Source organism: Aplidium turbinatum, chromosome 3 (assembly GCF_918807975.1).
Source record: "Aplidium turbinatum chromosome 3, kaAplTurb1.1, whole genome shotgun sequence".
NCBI lineage: Eukaryota > Metazoa > Chordata > Ascidiacea > Aplousobranchia > Polyclinidae > Aplidium > Aplidium turbinatum.
In genome coordinates, this window is record NC_137474.1 from 20,835,355 (window position 1) to 20,853,144 (window position 17,790).

The 17,790-nt window shown below is 37.5% G+C and overlaps 4 non-coding genes across 4 annotated transcripts; all 4 read right to left on the reverse strand.

Moving 5' to 3' along the window:
• Positions 1-11,218: 11,218 nt before the first annotated feature.
• On the reverse strand, positions 11,219-11,289 carry Trnag-gcc (transfer RNA glycine (anticodon GCC)). Its single transcript has one exon. It is a non-coding gene; the product is annotated as a tRNA-Gly (tRNA).
• A 2,525-nt stretch (positions 11,290-13,814) lies between these two features.
• Trnae-cuc (transfer RNA glutamic acid (anticodon CUC)) lies at positions 13,815-13,886 on the reverse strand. The gene has a single exon. It is a non-coding gene; the product is annotated as a tRNA-Glu (tRNA).
• Positions 13,887-14,803: 917 nt separating this feature from the next.
• On the reverse strand, positions 14,804-14,881 carry Trnac-gca (transfer RNA cysteine (anticodon GCA)). The gene is given in 2 exon segments: positions 14,804-14,838; positions 14,846-14,881. It is a non-coding gene; the product is annotated as a tRNA-Cys (tRNA).
• A 1,443-nt stretch (positions 14,882-16,324) lies between these two features.
• On the reverse strand, positions 16,325-16,395 carry Trnag-gcc (transfer RNA glycine (anticodon GCC)). Its single transcript has one exon. It is a non-coding gene; the product is annotated as a tRNA-Gly (tRNA).
• Between the last annotated feature and the right edge of the window lie 1,395 nt (positions 16,396-17,790).

Genomic DNA, 17,790 nt, shown 5'->3' on the forward strand with positions numbered 1-17,790 from the left:
ACAGAATAAAAATAGACCATGCTGATTTCAGGAAGATTGGTGAAACTATCGATTCGACCATGAATCCATTTCAACATGTTGAACAAAGCAATCACTTGATCAAGATCTATCGTCTGGAAAACCAGCTCCAAATGAGATCAGAAATGATCTCTGGAACACAATTAGCAAAGGTTCTGAATGGCAACAGGAGTTCCTTGATGAAATAGAAGAAGATCCAGCTCGAATTAAAAAGTCCATCAAGAGAAGGAAAGTTAGAAATTTTGCTAGCAGTTCGGCAGCAGCAGCAGTGGCCGAGTAATTCGGCAGCAGTGGCCGAGTGGTTAGCGCGTTGGGCTCGCAGTCGAGAGCCTGCATGTTCGACTCCAGCCACCCGCACTTGCTGTTGTTTCTCTGGGCAAGAAACTTTACGATAATTGCCTAGTGATCGATTTCGAGTAATGGGTAGTACCAAATTTAAGTCATAAGTAGAGTAGACAACCGGAAACAGACATTGCCGTCGGCTGCAGCGTGGGTCAGGTGTACGTCGGAAGGAGTACACCGATGCATAGCGCTCAAGTCGGCTTTCCCGCAATGCAGGATAAAGATATGACAAACAAACAAGCTAGCAATGTAACAAAGGTTTTCGTCACCACAAAAGATAAGAAAGTGGTAGAGCTGAAATGTTCCAGAGACATGTTTGGTAGACTTCTTTACTTGTCCTGCCAAAAAAAGCTTAACTTAAGAAAAGTCCTGTCTCACCCACCGTCAGTAGTTCCCCTTAGTCTATGCAATGTAGATGGAAGTATGACCACAACCAACAAGTCCAAATTGGCTGATCATCTTGAGTCACTTGCGACGGCAGCTAATGAACCATTGAATACGGGAAGCGATGTGAGTATTTTTGATGGCATGTTCTTGATCAGAATGATTGCGAACCTTCCTTCTACTTATGGTGGAATTGTCAAAGCTCTCTGAACTATGATTTATAAAGCTACTAGCGAAAAAGTGCACTTTGTATGTGACGATTATACTCAGAACACAATCAAAGACTCGGCTCATGAAATTCGGGGGGACACCGACACTGTCATCAGCATTACTAGTCCTAGCCAAAAAAGACCTAAAGACTTTGCAAAGTGCCTATCCTCATCACAGTTCAAAGATTTTTTCCTTGCTTTCTTGTTTATGAGTGGCAGTCAAATCTTATGCTGAAGTAATCGGGAACAAGAAAGTAATTGTGGCAACGGGAAAAAAAGTGCTATGAATTTAGTGTGCAAAGTGACAATCTTGTAATAAGACAGAACTGCTGTTTATATGACTGCGAATACAATGAAGCGGACACAAGGATGGTGCATCACATCTTTCAGCTCTACAAAAGTAGTACGGTAACAATCCTCTGCGAGTGAATGTGCGTTGTAATGACACAGATGTAATTATCATTCTCTTGCATTATTGCAGCGATGTGGACCGGCAAACAAAAGTTTTATTAGAAATGGGTCATGCTTACAACAATACTCGGCGTATTGTTAACATCAGAAGCATGATGGAGGAGCTCAGTGAAATTAATGGCTTATTCTGTACAGCTTTGCCAGGATACCATGCCATCACAGGGTGTGATCAAAATTCCTGTTTCTTTGGCAAAGGAAAAACTAGACCATTCTTAATTGCATTAAAGTACCCTTAATTCCTTCAAGCACTGGCAGATTTAGGCAGTTCCATCAGTGTTAGCTCTGCCACGGAAGCTGCTCTCGAAGAGTTTGTAGGCTATGTGCAACATACGGGAAAAGGCAACTTCGTGACGTCAATGAAGCCCGCAGAGTTATATTTGAAACGAAGTTTACGCCAATACATGGTGAGTGGCCTCTGCAAAAGGTAAAAGGTTTGGAACCTACAGCAATGCCTACTTGCAGGGCAGCGTTTATCCAGCACATTAAGCGAGCAAATTTTATTGCAAGGATGTGGAAACTTGCAAATGAATTCAAGCCTGTGACAGAGTCACCCTTAGACCACGGGTGGAAAGAGAATAATAGCGGCAAAATAGTGCCAAATTGGTTTGAAGGTTCTTAGCTACCGGATTCTCTGGAAGTAGACCAATATAACAATGACAGTGACTACAAGGATTCAAATTTATCTGACGATTCAGATGACAATGGAAGTCAGAATGGTGATTTTAACATTATCTAACTAAATCTTGTATTTCACATTGTATTTTTTTACAGTTTCATATTTGAAAAACACAAAAACTGTTACAGTTACACAAAAACCATGACAGATCCCTTTTGTCTTGGCAGAATTTGACCAATTTCACTTTTGAACTAAGAAGCTGTCTTAATTCTACGACAAATTGGCAAAAGAAAAAATTAGAAAATAAAAAAGGAAGTAGCCCAGCCCACAAACATTAAAATTTGCTAATATCTCAAAAATGTCCAGTTTGCGGCGTGTAAGCACTCGATTTTTGGATTCTACGCCCAAAAATACATCTAAACAGTTCTTCCTTAAATTTCCTAATGAAAATGTAATTAAACTCGTATAACTCCTGGACTATAACTATGAGGGAACAATGTCGGTTTGTGACGACACAAACGTGCGTTGATATTTTGCTTTTGTTGCTAGCACTTTCTCCGTTATGAAGCGAATAAAAAACTGTTTGGTGACAACCCTGGATGCCTGGTTACGTCTGTCGACCACTGAATTTAAACCAGAGATCGACACTACAGTATATGCAAAAGCAAAAAACAATAAATTGTTTTGGTTTGCTAATTTGTTGACGTGTTATGTATCGTATCTTTTTTACTAGCTGAAAATCACTTTTTGAGTCGCAAGCAGAGATTAAAAAGTGAGTTAGGCGTGCAGCATGGCGACCTTTACTACAGGCCATGCAAACGTGCGGGCTGGAGTCGAAACTGGAGGCGAACGTGTTTTTACGTTTTTAGATTATTTTAGGAAATCAAAATCACATAATATCGTAAAGTTTGTCTTTTTTTGTAATAACAATCAATTATTTTGCAATGATTGTTAGTTATTTTACGTTTTTCGAAATGTTTTCGAAACATTCATCCGCCATTGTGCGCAGGCATACAAAAACAACAATGCCTTGACAACGGATTTTGCTGCGTTGCCAGATGAATAATGTACACAAGAAAGGCTTATGACCTTTTGCATCTTTAATCAGTTTCAGTACACTTTTAATGCAAGCACAACTAAAAAATTGCGGTTTGAGAAAAAAATGTATCTAAATGTAACAATTTGCTAACGGAATATAAATTTTTAAAACTTTGTGAAGCAGGATCTTAAATTTTAGGTAACTTACAATAAAATGCTTTTGTGGCAACTCTGGATGCAAGAACTAGAGAGTACGGTAGTGGAAGGTTTGAATGCTGTTAAGCTTTTTATCGAAAGTATGAAGCTATTGTAAGAACAAAATGTTAAAGTTTTATTTAATGTAAGAAAGTCTAGCCAAATATACTGCTTTGCAATGAGTCAGGTGTCTTCAATGTGGTAGACACTTTAACATACCGTAGCCTTATTACTCAGCCTAACCAGGGATGTAGCGCCACTAACTAAAATTTACAAAATCCAACAATTTATGTTGATTTTGTGACAGCTAGCTTTGTGTAGCCACAGCTACTAATTAGAAAGCTCGCAGAAGATATTTCAAAGCGACATTTCTTAGATAGTCTGGATAGTGTCGCTAGAGTATAAGAGCCTAGTTTTAGGTTTCATGTATTCTAGGCAAGTGAGAGGGATGTTAAAATTAGGTGCAAATATGGTGAGAAATAAAAGTGAGATCGTCTTGACAAAAGAATTAGTTTTGAAACAACTTGTGTTGGTTTCCAAAAAATCAAGAAATTTATACGTTGCTGCCAAATGTTGTAAGTTAATTAAGTTGTACCATAAATAAAATTAGCTATGGTAATTTCTACTACCATTTGTCGTCTACTCTACATATTCGAATCAGCCTAGTTGACGCTGTAATTTTTTTATACTTTAAGCTTATTATATGTATAATTTAGATTAGTTAAAAAATGTCAAAAAATTTGTGTTAATAGTGAAAAGAAATAGTTTTTCGTTTGCCTTAAAGTACTGGAGGAGGGTCTACTGTAAGTGTAGAATCTAGATTGCTGATCTCTATTTTCAAGCGACAATGAATTAAAAAATCGATATGCCGTATGTTTTAGCTTAGCATTATTAATGGGTCGAAAGTGTTGTGTTACCGGCTGTAATGGAAATTATGATGATGAAAATCGGGAGAAAATTTTTCGATTGCCTTCAGATCCTATTGAGCGGCAAAGATGGCTGCAGATTATACCACGCGATAACATACCGGACAAGAAAGATACAGTAGTGTGTGTGAGGCATTGGCCCAAAAACTATGCAACAATGCAAAGTTATGGTAAGGTTCGACCAAGAGATCCACCTTCCGTTTTCACTTGCGTTGAACAAAGTTTGCTACCCACGCAACCTCCACCACTAAGATCAACAGTCAAAGCTGCTGCAGAAGCACGTAACAAACTTGCTGATGAGCTTGGTGCTTTCATAAGAGCAGACACTATCAAAGATTTTATGAATTTGAAAAGTACTATCAAAACTCACAGTTTTAGTGGATTTGAATTGCTCGTTAACGTTTTAGACAGTAAAATATTTATACAGTCCACACAGTTATTACCGGGAACAGGCATATTTACTTATGTTTTAAAGATTAATGAAAACTTGTCGTTTGAAGCTTTTCATCATGGAATCAAGTGCACCGTATCCACTCTTTCTCACAACCGAATATGTAGCTTTACTCAATTCTCCCAAATTGATGAAGCTATTCGTTACTTGCACAATCTTGAGCAATCCACAAAAGAACATATCATACAGGAACAAATTGCTTCAATGGGTGCAAAAAGTGTTGGAGAAAGGAAATACTCAAATGAAATCTTAGTTCGTGGATTTGAGTATTTTGCACTCTCTCGAACCACATACCACAGATTGCGTCAAGATTTTCAGCTTCCTAGTATACGAACTTTGACTTCATTAACATCGGCTGTTAAAAATTTAAAAGACTTTTCCTTATTCACTGCTGTCTTTTCTAGTTTAACAGATAGGCAGAAAACTTGTGTTTTAATCTTAGATGAAATTTATGTGAAGTCTATGTTGCAATATCATGGAGGTACAGTTTTTGGAAAAGCGGTTAATAATCCAAAAAAGTTAGCCAATACTGTGTTAAGTTTTATGGTGGTATGCTTGTATGGTGGACCAAAATTTCTCTGCAAGATGTTACCTGTGAAAGGACTGACAGCCACTTTTCTGTATGAACAAACCAATTTGTTACTTGCTGAACTTAAAACGGCTGGAGCCAGAGTTGTTTCAATAATTTGTGATGGCAATAGAGTCAATCAAGCTTTCTTTAAAATGTTCGATACCAGCAGCAACGAGCCATGGCGTACCAAAGATAATATGTTTCTTTTATTTGATTATGTTCACTTATTAAAAAACGTCAGAAACAATTGGATCACAGAAGCAACTCAGGAAATAGAATTTTCCATCAATGGAAAGAAACAAACTGCAAGATGGGCTGATATAAAAAAGTTGTATCTTCTTGAGAGCAAACAAACTGTAAAAATGTCAAAATTGTCATATGAAGCAATAAGCCCGAAACCAATTGAAAGACAAAAAGTGTCAACATGTCTGCAAGTATTTTGCGATGAAACAGTCTCTGCTTTAAAATCTCATCCAGATATAGAAATTGCTGATGCCACTATTATTTTTTTGGAAAAAATCTTAGAATTTTGGAAGATTGTTAATGTCCATTGTTTGTTGACGGAACAGCGGATGCGTGATGGACTGAGAGCTGCCATAACATCGCCACAACATGAAAACTTGCACAAGCTGACAGAAATGAGTTTGTTTGCCGAAAACCTTAAACCAGGGGGATCTAAGCGTATTAAAACTTTAACTCGAGATACCTCAGCAGGTCTCATGCAAACTTGTGGTGGCCTCGTGGAATTAAGCAAATATTTGTTGCAAATGGAAGAATTTGAATATATTTTATTGGGCTGTTTTTCTTCTGATCCCATTGAGAAAGAATTTGGTAAGCTTCGCCAAGGCTCGGGTGGAACATATTTCATCACGGTTCAACAGATTCTGGAAAAAGTGGCTATTTCAAAAACAAAGTTGTTGCTGAGACTAAATGAAAGCACAGCTGAACATTTGTTTCAATTAGAAAGCGGACACTCTTGTTCCAAGTGTAACTTTGTCCTTAGTGAGCAACTGTGCTGCATTTTGGACCATTTGCCAAAAATGGAAAAATCACTTTCAATCGACTCCATTATGGGGTTGATCTACATTGCTGGGTATATAATCCGAAAGGATGATGACCCAACTGAAGATAGTCACTTTTATTATGAAAAGTATGGTAGTTTTGTTGATAACCTAAACCGTGGTGGTCTGTGCATTCCAGGTGACTCTGTGTGCCAGTGGACTATTTATGGCTATATTTTGTTCCATGAAATAGTAGATCAATGTTGCAGAAAATCCTTGTGTGATGTATTGACAGTTATTGCAGAACAGTACCAATTTGATGTGAAAAAACGTTACGCTATCACTTTAGCCAATATACTATTTAAAAACTATTGTTGCTTGTATTCTCCAACGTCTACCAAAGAAGTCAGGCAAAAAATTTTGAAATTGAGTTAATTGAAAATATTTACCTGTTTTGTACATTGAATGTACGGTAGGCCTACTGCAGTTTTGTACTATTTCTACTGCCATTGGGGAACGTTGAAATATTACGTAACGCTTTTTTTCCGAATTTTTGACCCCCCCTCCCCCATGTAACGCCAACGTAACGCTTTTTTCAATCCCCCCCCTCCCCCATGTAACGCTTTTTCAGTACGAATTCAGCACAAAAAACTACCATTCCGTACTCGAAAGCGTTACGTAACGTTTTGCTTGAACCCCCTCCCCCCCAATGTGACGCTAACGTAACGCTTTGCATAAACCCCCCCCTCCCCCTCGAAGGCGTTACGTAATATTTGAACGTTCCCTTGGTTGTTAAGATGTTTCATTTTATTTCAGTGTTGGAAGTTTTTATTTTATCATCTTGTGTATTAGTTTATGTGTGACATTATTCTTGTCTCCAACTGTTACTGTGCATTTTGAACGCTTGGTGTATTTTGTTTTGATTTTCTCAGTATGTTTTGCATACTGCATAGTGATTCAAACACCGTTTCGACCATTTTAGTCTGAAAAAGTTTTTGCTGAGCTTTGTTAACCACACTTTTGTTTATGGTTACCTGCTGGAAACTATTTTCGTAGTGCTTTGTACACCATAGTATTGGAGGTTTTACTTGCTTGAAACTACTGTAGTTTCGTAGCGGTTCGGCCCCAGTAACGGATCCAGGAGGGAGGGGGTGAAGACCTTTTTATTTGGACAATTGGACATCCAGCACATTTTGCAATTTTTAATTAAGATTTTCTTGTTTTTATAATTAAAATTGTCGTTAAGTCGAAATTCCAATTTTGTTTTCCTTGATTTATAAGTCACATAACCTTCCCTTCTCCCTTAGTCAAATCTTGGATCCGCCCCTATGCCGCCTTCACATAATCGTATGTGTGTGCTACTGATTTATTAGAGTGTCATTGCTGAGTATTATACTGTGTTACGAATATACAGTCTATTGTGAAAACTAATAGCACGAATCTTGCCAATGAATAAGAGTGGTTCTAATATTTACTTTATCCCAATGCTTTGTTATGCATCTGTTGGTCTTATTGGGGAAAAAGTACTGTAAAGTTATTGAATAGTTGTTCAATAGTATTATTTCGTTGCTTGGGAAACTGAATTACAAAGATATGTTCCTACTGCAACTTAATATCCAACTTTGATAAACGTTATATGCAAAAAAACAAAAAAATACGTTCGCCTCCAGTTTCGACTCCAGCCCGCACGTTTGCATGGCCTGTAGTAAAGGTCGCCATGGCGTGCAGCAAAACATTAGGTCGATCAGAGCAGCAAACTCAGTCCTTTCATTACAACTGTATTTTGTCAGCGACAAGATTTGTTAATGTTCATAGCCTGCGAACAGTAAGAATGTAGCTAAAACAGATCGAAATCTATAGAAAAGAAGTTCAAAATCGCAACCTTAGTTAAGTTTTTATTTAACAACGTTTCTACTTTCAGCAACGCGTTATCATTTCTCACTATGCGGCCCGTGAAGTTTTTCTCAGACCCTAATGTGGCCCTTCATGTTCGCAGTCTTGGACCACCTTGATGTAGTATAACATTAAAAGTGTCGATCAGCTTAAATTTGGCAGTTTTTTTTTAGCTGTTTGGCAGATTTTTAGCGTTGGTTTGGCAGTTTTTTTCAAACTCCACCTGACAACCCTGCCAGAAAACTTCTGCAGGTGCGTGTGCTGTTTGGTTCAGTTGTTCTTAAAGAGTTTAAATTTAGGTTCAGAAACTAAGACTTAGTTAAAATGTCAAAACGAAAGTTTAATGAAAATTACATTAAGTATGGATTTACACAAATTTTTGACAACACAGAAGAAAAAGGACAATGTGCTTTATGTTATAAAGTTCTTGATCGTCATTCATTGAGGCCATCAAAACTGAAACTTCACCTGGAAAAAGCTCATCCAAATTACAAGGATAAAGATGAGAACTTTTTTAAACTTAAGGAAGGTAGTTTGAAACGTCAGCGCTTTTTATGATCGCAAAGCAATGCAAACCGTATACAATTGGCGAGACTCTCATTAAACCATGCGCTGCAGAAATGGCTAGAATTGTACTTGGTGAAGCAAAATAAAATTGCTGCAAATTCCTCTTTCAAACGATACTGCACAGCGTAAAATTGCTGATTTGTCCGAAAATATAAAAGACCAGGTAATTACAGTCTACAGAAATAAAAAATTCTCAATTGGGATTGTTCTCAATTAAACTTGATGAAACTACCGACGTTGCCTCTTGCTCCCAGCTCTTGGTGTTTTGCAGATAGGCTACATGTCAGAAAAGGACATAAAAAGCAACTTGCTGTTTTGTTCTGCATTAGAGGCCAATACGAGAGCTGTTGATGTGATGGAAAAGTTGGAAATGTTTTTGATCAAGAAGGACTTGAGTGGAAAAATGTTTGTGGTATATGCACTGACGGTGCTCCTGCCATGTTAGGAGCCAGAAGTGGCTTACAAACATTAGTTTGTAGTCGTTCGCCTAATGCCGTCTCAATGCATTGCATAATACACAGACAAGCCCTTGCATCGAAAACTCTTTCAGAATCTCTTCAAGATGTTCTGAACACAGTTATCAAGGCAGTAAACTTTGTTAAGAATGGAGCATTAAACACACGCCTATTCAGAAAATTATGCTCTGAGATGAATGCTGAACACTTGAATTTACTTTATTATACTCGGGTCCGTTGGCTGTCCAACGGTAATGTTTTGGTAAGAGTTTTTGAACTACGGGAAGAATTGAAAGAATTTCTTAACAGGCAAGGAAAGGACGAATTGGAATCTTGCTTTGGTGATATTACCTTCATATCTAAACTTGCTTATCTAGTTGATATTTTTGAACAATTGAACCGCTTAAAGCTCAAGCTACAAGGAAGAGATACAACTGTACTTGATTTTATCGACGCCTTAAATGCGTTTGTGCAAAAGCTTGAAAACTGGAAACGAAAAGCTGAGAAAGGAAATTTTGCAATGTTTGAGACCCTTTCATCTGTGATTGAAGGCAACATGAACATGAATCTATCGTCTGACTCTGAAATATTGCAACATCTTGTCAATCTTCGGAAGAATTTTTGACCTACTTCCCCGAAATACCTGCTTTAGATTTGGAGCTGGTGAGAAAGCCTTTTGCAATACCAATAGAAAAAGTTGCTGATGATTCTCAGGATGAGCTCATTGACTTCAAAAACGACTTTGCCTGTAAAGACATGTTTGAGACTTTATCGATCTGTGAGTTTTGGGCAAAGGTGTGTGTTTTGTACCCACGTATCAGTAAAGAATGCATCAAAGTACTGTTGCCTTTCAGCAGTACGTATTTATGTGAAACAGGCTTTTCCACTTTGTTGCAGATGAAAACAAAGGCTCGAAACCGATTAAATGTGGAAGATGGTATGCGTTGTGCGCTCTCTTCAATCCCACCAAACATTAATGTATTGGTCGATAATGTTCAGCAGCAAGTATCTCACTAATGCATGGTTGAATAAACAATCTATCTTGAAATATGTTCTGCTGTTTTTCGTTCCAACTAAACCTATTTTATACTTTTTTCTTTCATAAAAATTTATTGGGCCACAGAACTTTTATGGCAATGAAAATGGGCCACGTAAAAAAAAAGGTTGAGAACCATTGTTCTAAATGGAACAACCATGATGATGGCACGGTTGAGGATTGCAAGTGGAAGGTTGCACAAAGCTCGCAGCAGCAGCAGCAGCATGTCATCGTCTGCCTCATTTCAGAATATCACGTCAGAATAAAACAGACATAAATGTGGTGAATAATTTCAATTAAAAGGAAAACAAATTGTAACTTGGCTAATCAGACAAATTCAAATCAACAAAGAAGCTATAACGATCAACTGTTTTTATCAGAATGAAAGGTTTGTGTATTTTTTCAGATTTACTCTTGTTGTCAAAAGAAATTGCGACTTATGTGGACGAGCATGCATAATCGATCATCCAAAAGATTGTTTTATGTAAACTATAAACATCTGGAATTTTTTTGTGTTATGAACACATTGTGTTTCTTTACTTTACTATTACTTACTTTACTTACTTACTTACTTACCCACTTACTTACTTACTCACATACTTACTTACTTACTTACTCACTGACTGACTGACTGACTGACTGACTTACTTACTTACTTACTTACTTACTTACTTACTTACTTACTTACTTACTTACTTACTTACTTACTTACTTACTTACTTACTTACTTACTTACTTACTTACTTACTTACTTACTTACTTACTTACTTACTTACTTACTTACTTACTTACTTACTTACTTACTTACTTACTTACTTACTTACTTACTTACTTACTTACTTACTTACTTCACTTTTACTTTACTTTGCTTTATCGTTTGTGCATATTGCTCAAGTCACTATCCAAGTCGAATGGCAACTGGATTGTTGTCTTGTAAAAGAAAAGTTCCAATGATTTGATATTAGGAAACTCTCATCATGGAGAAATTGTGAGAACGAAATAATTTCATTTTATAACGAAACAAAATGGTCAAACAACATTAAAGTGCAATCGCCGGGAATCGAACCCGGGCCCCCCGCGTGGCAGGCGAGGATTCTACCACTGAACCACCAATGCTGAAACATGTTCTCAGACCGGGAATGGAACCCGGGCCGCGTAGGTGAAAGCCACGCATCCTAACCACTAGACCACTTGGGATACAATCAAAAACTAAATCTTTCACAATTGGACAAGAACGTTGATAAAAATCAGTTTGATCTCATTCGGCAGCGCCTAAATCTGTGTATTTCCATGAACAGTCCCCATCCTCCACTTAACCCTTTCTATATGGAACAACCATGATGATGGAACGGTTGATGCCTGCATCTCCTTTTATTGCGAGTGGAAGGTTGCACAAAAGTCACAGCAGCAGCAGGAGCATGTTATCGTCTGCCGCTTTTCAGAATCTCATGTCAGAATAAAATAGACATGAATGTGGTGAAATATTTCAGTTAGAAGACACACAAATGGTACTTTTGATCAGAAAACTTCAAATCAACAAAAAAGCTATAAAACGATCAAGTCTTCAACTTCTTTTTATCGGAATGAAATGATTGTGTAATTTTTCAGATTTATTTTCGTCGCATAATTAAATTACCACTTATGCGGACGAGCATGCATAATCGATCATCCAAGAGTTTGTTTTATGTAAACTATGAGCATCTGGAATTTTTTGTGTTCGTGATCACATTGTGTTTCTTTACTATCGTTTGTGTACATACAGTAGAACTCAGTTAATCCGGATTCGATTTGACCAGCGATTCCATCCGGATTAGGCGAAGATCCGGATTAACTGATGACGGTTCTATCAAGCCTGACGTTACCTATAAAGGAGAGTACCGATAAAAATCACCGAAGTTGAACGCATTAGTGTGGTCATCTGCCAATTCCGAAACGCGCAATCACCACATTAGCGACCCAGTGATAGAGTTCTTTTAAAATGCAGTATGCATGTAAAATGAATGTATTTGTAGACTCTGCGTCTAACGCAAGAACACACTGGCAAAAGTTACATCTTCAGACAAGCGTGTCGGAATAATCTGAAGTCACTCAAAACTTTTGAAAGCAGTTACGGAAAACGAGTCTCTATGGAAAACTTACAAAAAATCACGGTCATACAAAGTAATCACTGGCAAATCCGGATGAAGAGATAGAGAAAGCGCAACTTTTGTCTGGAATCGGCAAAAATCCGGATTAAATAATCCGGATAATCCAAAGTTGTTTCTCAAGAAAAAGATTACAAATCATTTGTACTACTTCCAGTTTTATCCGGATTAGGCGAAGATGCGGATTAACTGAATCCGGATTAACAGAGTTCTACTGTATTGCTCAAAATCAAAGTCGAATGGCAACTCTTGTAAAAGAAAAGTTCCAATGATTTGATATTAGGAAACTCTTATCATGGAGAAATTGTGAGAAGGAAATAGTTTCATTTTATAACGAAACAAAATGGTCAAACAACATTAAAGTGCATTGGCCGGGAATCGAACCCAGGCCCCCCGTGTGGCAGGCGAGGATTCTACCACTGAACCACCGATGCTGAAACATGTTCCCAGACTGGGAATCGAACCCGGGCCGCGTAGGTGAGAGCCACGAATCCTACCCACTAGACCACTTGGGATACAATCAAACACTAAATCTTCCACAATTGGATAAGAACGTTGATAACAATCAGTTCGATCTCATTCGGCATCGCCCAAATCTGTGAATTTCCATGAACAGTCTCCATCCTCCACTCATCTCTTTCTAAATGGAACAACCATGATAATGGCACGGTTGAGGATTGCAAGTGGAAGGTTGCACAAAGCTCGCAGCAGCAGCAGCATGTCATCGTCTGCCTCATTTCAGAATATCACGTCAGAATAAGATAGACATAAATGTGGTGAAATATTTCAATTAAAAGGAAAACAAATTGTAAATCGGCTAATCAGACAAATTCAAATCAACAAAGAAGCTATAACGATCAACATTTCTATCGGAATGAAAGGATTGTGTATTTTTTCAGATTTATTCTTGTTGTCAAAGAAAATTACGACTTATGCGGACGAGCATGCATAATCGATCATCCAAAAGATTGTTTTATGTAAACTATGAGCATCTGGAATTTTTTTGTGTTGATGAACACATTGTGTTTCTTTACTTTACTATTACTTACTTTACTATTACTTACTTACTTACTTACTTACTTACTTACTTACTTACTTACTTACTTACTTACTTACTTACTTACTTACTTACTTACTTACTTACTTACTTACTTACTTACTTACTTACTTACTTACTTACTTACTTACTTACCCACTTACTTACTTACTTACTTAATTACTTCACTTTTACTTCACTTTGCTTTATCATTTGTGCATATTGCTCAAGTCAATACCCAAGTCGAATGGCAACTGGATTGTTGTCTTGTAAAAGAAAAGTTCGAATGATTTGATATTTGGAAACTCTTATCATGGAGAAATTGTGAGAACGAAATAATTTCATTTCATAACGAAACAAAATGGTCAAACAACATTAAAGTGCATTGGACAGGAATCGAACCCGGGCCCCCCGTGTGGCAGGCGAGGATTCTACCACTGAACCACCGATGCTGAAACATGTTCCCAGACCGGGAATCGAACCAGGGCCGCGTGGGTGAGAGCCATGAATCCTAACCACTAGACCACCTGGGATACAATCAAACACTAAATCTTCCACAATTGGATAAGAACGTTGATAACAATCAGTTCGATCTCATTCGGCATGGCCCAAATCTTTGAATTTCCATGAATAGTCTCCATCTTCCACTCATCTCTTTCTAAATGGAACAACCATGACAATGGCACGGTTGAGGATTGCAAGTGGAAGGTTGCACAAAGCTCGCAGCAGCAGCAGCATGTCATCGTCTGCCTCATTTTAGAATATAACGTCAGAATAAGATAGACATAAATGTGGTGAAATATTTCAATTAAAAGGAAAACAAATTGTAAATTGGCTAATCAGACAAATTCAAATCAACAAAGAAACTATAACGATCAACATTTTTATCGGAATGAAAGGTTTGTGTATTTTTTCAGATTTATTCTTGTTGTCAAAAGAAATTAAGACTTATGCGGACGAGCATGCATAATCGATCATCCAAAAGATTGTTTTATGTAAACTATGGCATCTAGAATTTTTTTGTGTTGATGAACACATTGTGTTTCTTTACTTTACTATTACTTACTTTACTATTACTTACTTACTTACTTACTTACTTACTTACTTACTTACTTACTTACTTACTTACTTACTTACATACTTACTTACTTACTTACTTACTTACTTACTTACTTACTTACTTACTTACTTACTTACTTACTTACTTACTTACTTACTTACTTACTTACTTACTTACTTACGTACTTACTTACTTACTAACTACTCTACTTTGCTTTATCGTTTGTGCATATTGCTCAAGTCAACACCCAAGTCGAATGGCAACTGGATTGTTGTCCTGTAAAAGAAAAGTTCGAATGATTTGATATTAGGAAACTCTTATTATGGAGAAATTCTGAGAACGACATAGTTTCATTTTATAACGAAACAGAATGGTCAAACAACATTAAAGTGCATTGGCCGGGAATCAAACCCGGGCCTTCCGCGTTGCAACTTGCAGGCGAGGATTCTACCACTAAACCACCAATGCTTAAACATGTTCCCAGACCGGGAATCAAACCCGGGCCACGTGGGTGGGAACCACGAATCCTAACCACTAGACCACTAGACCACCAATCAAACACTAAATCTTCTACAATTGGATAAGAACAATTGGAACCGAACAGAGATACTCAACTATAGAAAAGGAAAGTCTTGCAATAATTTGGGGCATTAACAAATTCCGTCTGTTTCTGATGGGAAAACAATTTATTTTGCAAACGGATCATAAGCCATTAACTTTCCTTTCTAAATGGAACAACCATGATGATGGCACGGTTGAGGATTGAAACTCCTTTATTGCAAGTGGAACATTGCACAATGCTCACAGGAGCAGCAGCATGTCATCGTCTGCCTCATTTCAGAATATCACGTCAGAATAAAATAGACATAAATGTGGTGAAATATTTCAATTAAAAGGAAAACAAATTGTAAATTGGCTAATCAGAAAAATTCAAATCAACAAAGAAGCTATAACGATCAACTTTTTTTATCGGAATGAAAGGTTTGTGTATTTTTTCAGATTTACTCTTGTTGTCAAAAGAAATTACGACTTATGCGGACGAGCATGCATAATCGATCATCCAAGAGATTGTTTTATGTAAACTATGAGCATCTGGAATTTTTTGTGTTCATGATCACATTGTGTTTCTTTACTATCGTTTGTGTACATACAGTAGAACTCAGTTAATCCGGATTCGATTTGACCAGCGATTCCATCCGGATTAGGCGAAGATCCCGATTAACTGATGACGGTTCTATCAAGCTTGACGTTACCTATAAAGGAGGGTATCGGTAAAAATCACCGAAGTTGAACGCATTAGTGTGGTCATCTGCCAATTCCGAGACTCGCAATCACCACATTAGCGACCCAGTGATAGAGTTCTTTCAAAATGCAGTATGCATGTAAAATGAATGTATTTGTAGACTCTGCGTCTAACGCAAAAACACACTGGCAAAAGTTACATCTTCAGACATGCGTGTTGGAATAATCTGAAGTCACTCAAAACTTTTGAAAACAGTTACCGAAGACGAGTCTCTATGGAAAACTTACAAAAAATCACGGTCAAACAAAGTAATCACTGGCAAATCCGGATGAAGAGATAGAGAAAGCGCAACTTTTGTCTGGAATCGGCAAAAATCCGGATTAAATAATCCGGATAATCCAAAGTTGTTTCTCAAGAAAAAGATTACAAATCATTTGTACTACTTCCAGTTTTATCCGGATTAGGCGAAGATGCGGATTAACCGAATCCGGATTAACAGAGTTCTACTGTATTGCTCAAAATCAAAGTCGAATGGCAACTCTTGTAAAAGTCTCTTGTAAAAGAAAAGTTCCAATGATTTGATATTAGGAAACTCTTATCATGGAGAAATTGTGAGAACGAAATAATTTCATTTTATAACGAAACAAAATGGTCGAACAACATTAAAGTGCATTGGCCGGGAATCGAACCCAGGCCCCCCGCGTGGCAGGCGAGAATTCTACCACTGAACCACCAATGCTGAAACATGTTCCCAGACCTGGAATCGAACCCGGGCCGCGTGGGTGATATAATGTTCTGCCTTTACTCACTAGTACACTTTGCTTGCTTACAGTTTCTTTTTAATAATTCTGAAATCCGTTTACATGTGCGAAGTAACATAAATACACAACGGTTCATGCAATATCAATATGAGAATATAAATGAAAGGGACTCACGAATACTACAATCCTCCCCAAGTTGTACATTTGGATTAAGGGGTATGCTTTTCATATGACGAGTACGATAAATTATAGTTGTCACAATTTTCCAGTCTGATGATAACAAAACGTTGCTTACTCGAATTACAGTTTTACACAGAACAAGAATTAATCAAACATGCTTGTCATCAATCTATACAAAGGTCATTTGTGACTGGTTTGAAGAATGAAGAGTTTCTTGTGACCACATGAGATCCTTTTTTTGCAGTGATCATCGAACCATTTATGTTAGTCACTTTGTAAGGACGCAATCCATAAGGGAGTGATAGTTTACTTTCTCTTTTAACTTTTAACAAAACCAAGTCACCAATTGAAATATCACAATTTTTAGCATGTGTACGTTTGTCTGCATATTTTTTCATTTTACATTTTGCACGAATGTCTTTCTCTCTCAACGATTGGTCATTTACAGTAGTGAGAGCTTGAGGAATAGTAATATTAGCTTTCCTCCCAAACAAGAGTTCGGCGGGACTTGTTCTGGTCGTGCAGTGTGGCGTAGCTCGATAATTTCTCAAAAAGTTATTCAAGTCAGATTGCCATGAATTGTGCTGAACATTTGAAATGCGAACAGACTTGTTAAGTGTTTTCATGAAGCGTTCAGCTTCGCTGTTGCTTTTCGGCCACAACGGAGTTATCTTTCGATGTTTGAAACCTAAACGTTGGGCAAATTGCTTAAAATCGTAACTATTGAATGGCGGGCCATTATCTGATTTAAGCACAAGTGAAATTCCAAACATCGAGAAAATTTTGTCAACTACCGGTATCACAGATGAAGCTTTGGTAGAATTGACAATTTCTACAACAGGAAATCGCGAGTACTCATCGACAATTACTAGCAAGTATTTACCAGTGTTATACGGTCCAGAAAAATCAATACACAGTTCAGTCCATGGTGCGTTAGGCAATGGTGACATTTTTAATGGTTCAACAGTGTTTTTAACGGTTGCAGCTTGGCAATAAATGCAATTTTTAACAGCGTTTTCAACAGTTTTGTCAATGCCAGGAAACCAAACTTTTTCTCGAATCAATGCTTTTGTTTTCACGATGCCTTGATGTCCTTGGTGTGCAAGAGTTACGGCTTGTTTTTCTAACACTCGCGGCATAACGATTTTGTTCTGTTTAAGAATCAAATCAGAGTTTGTTAACGTCAGCTCGTT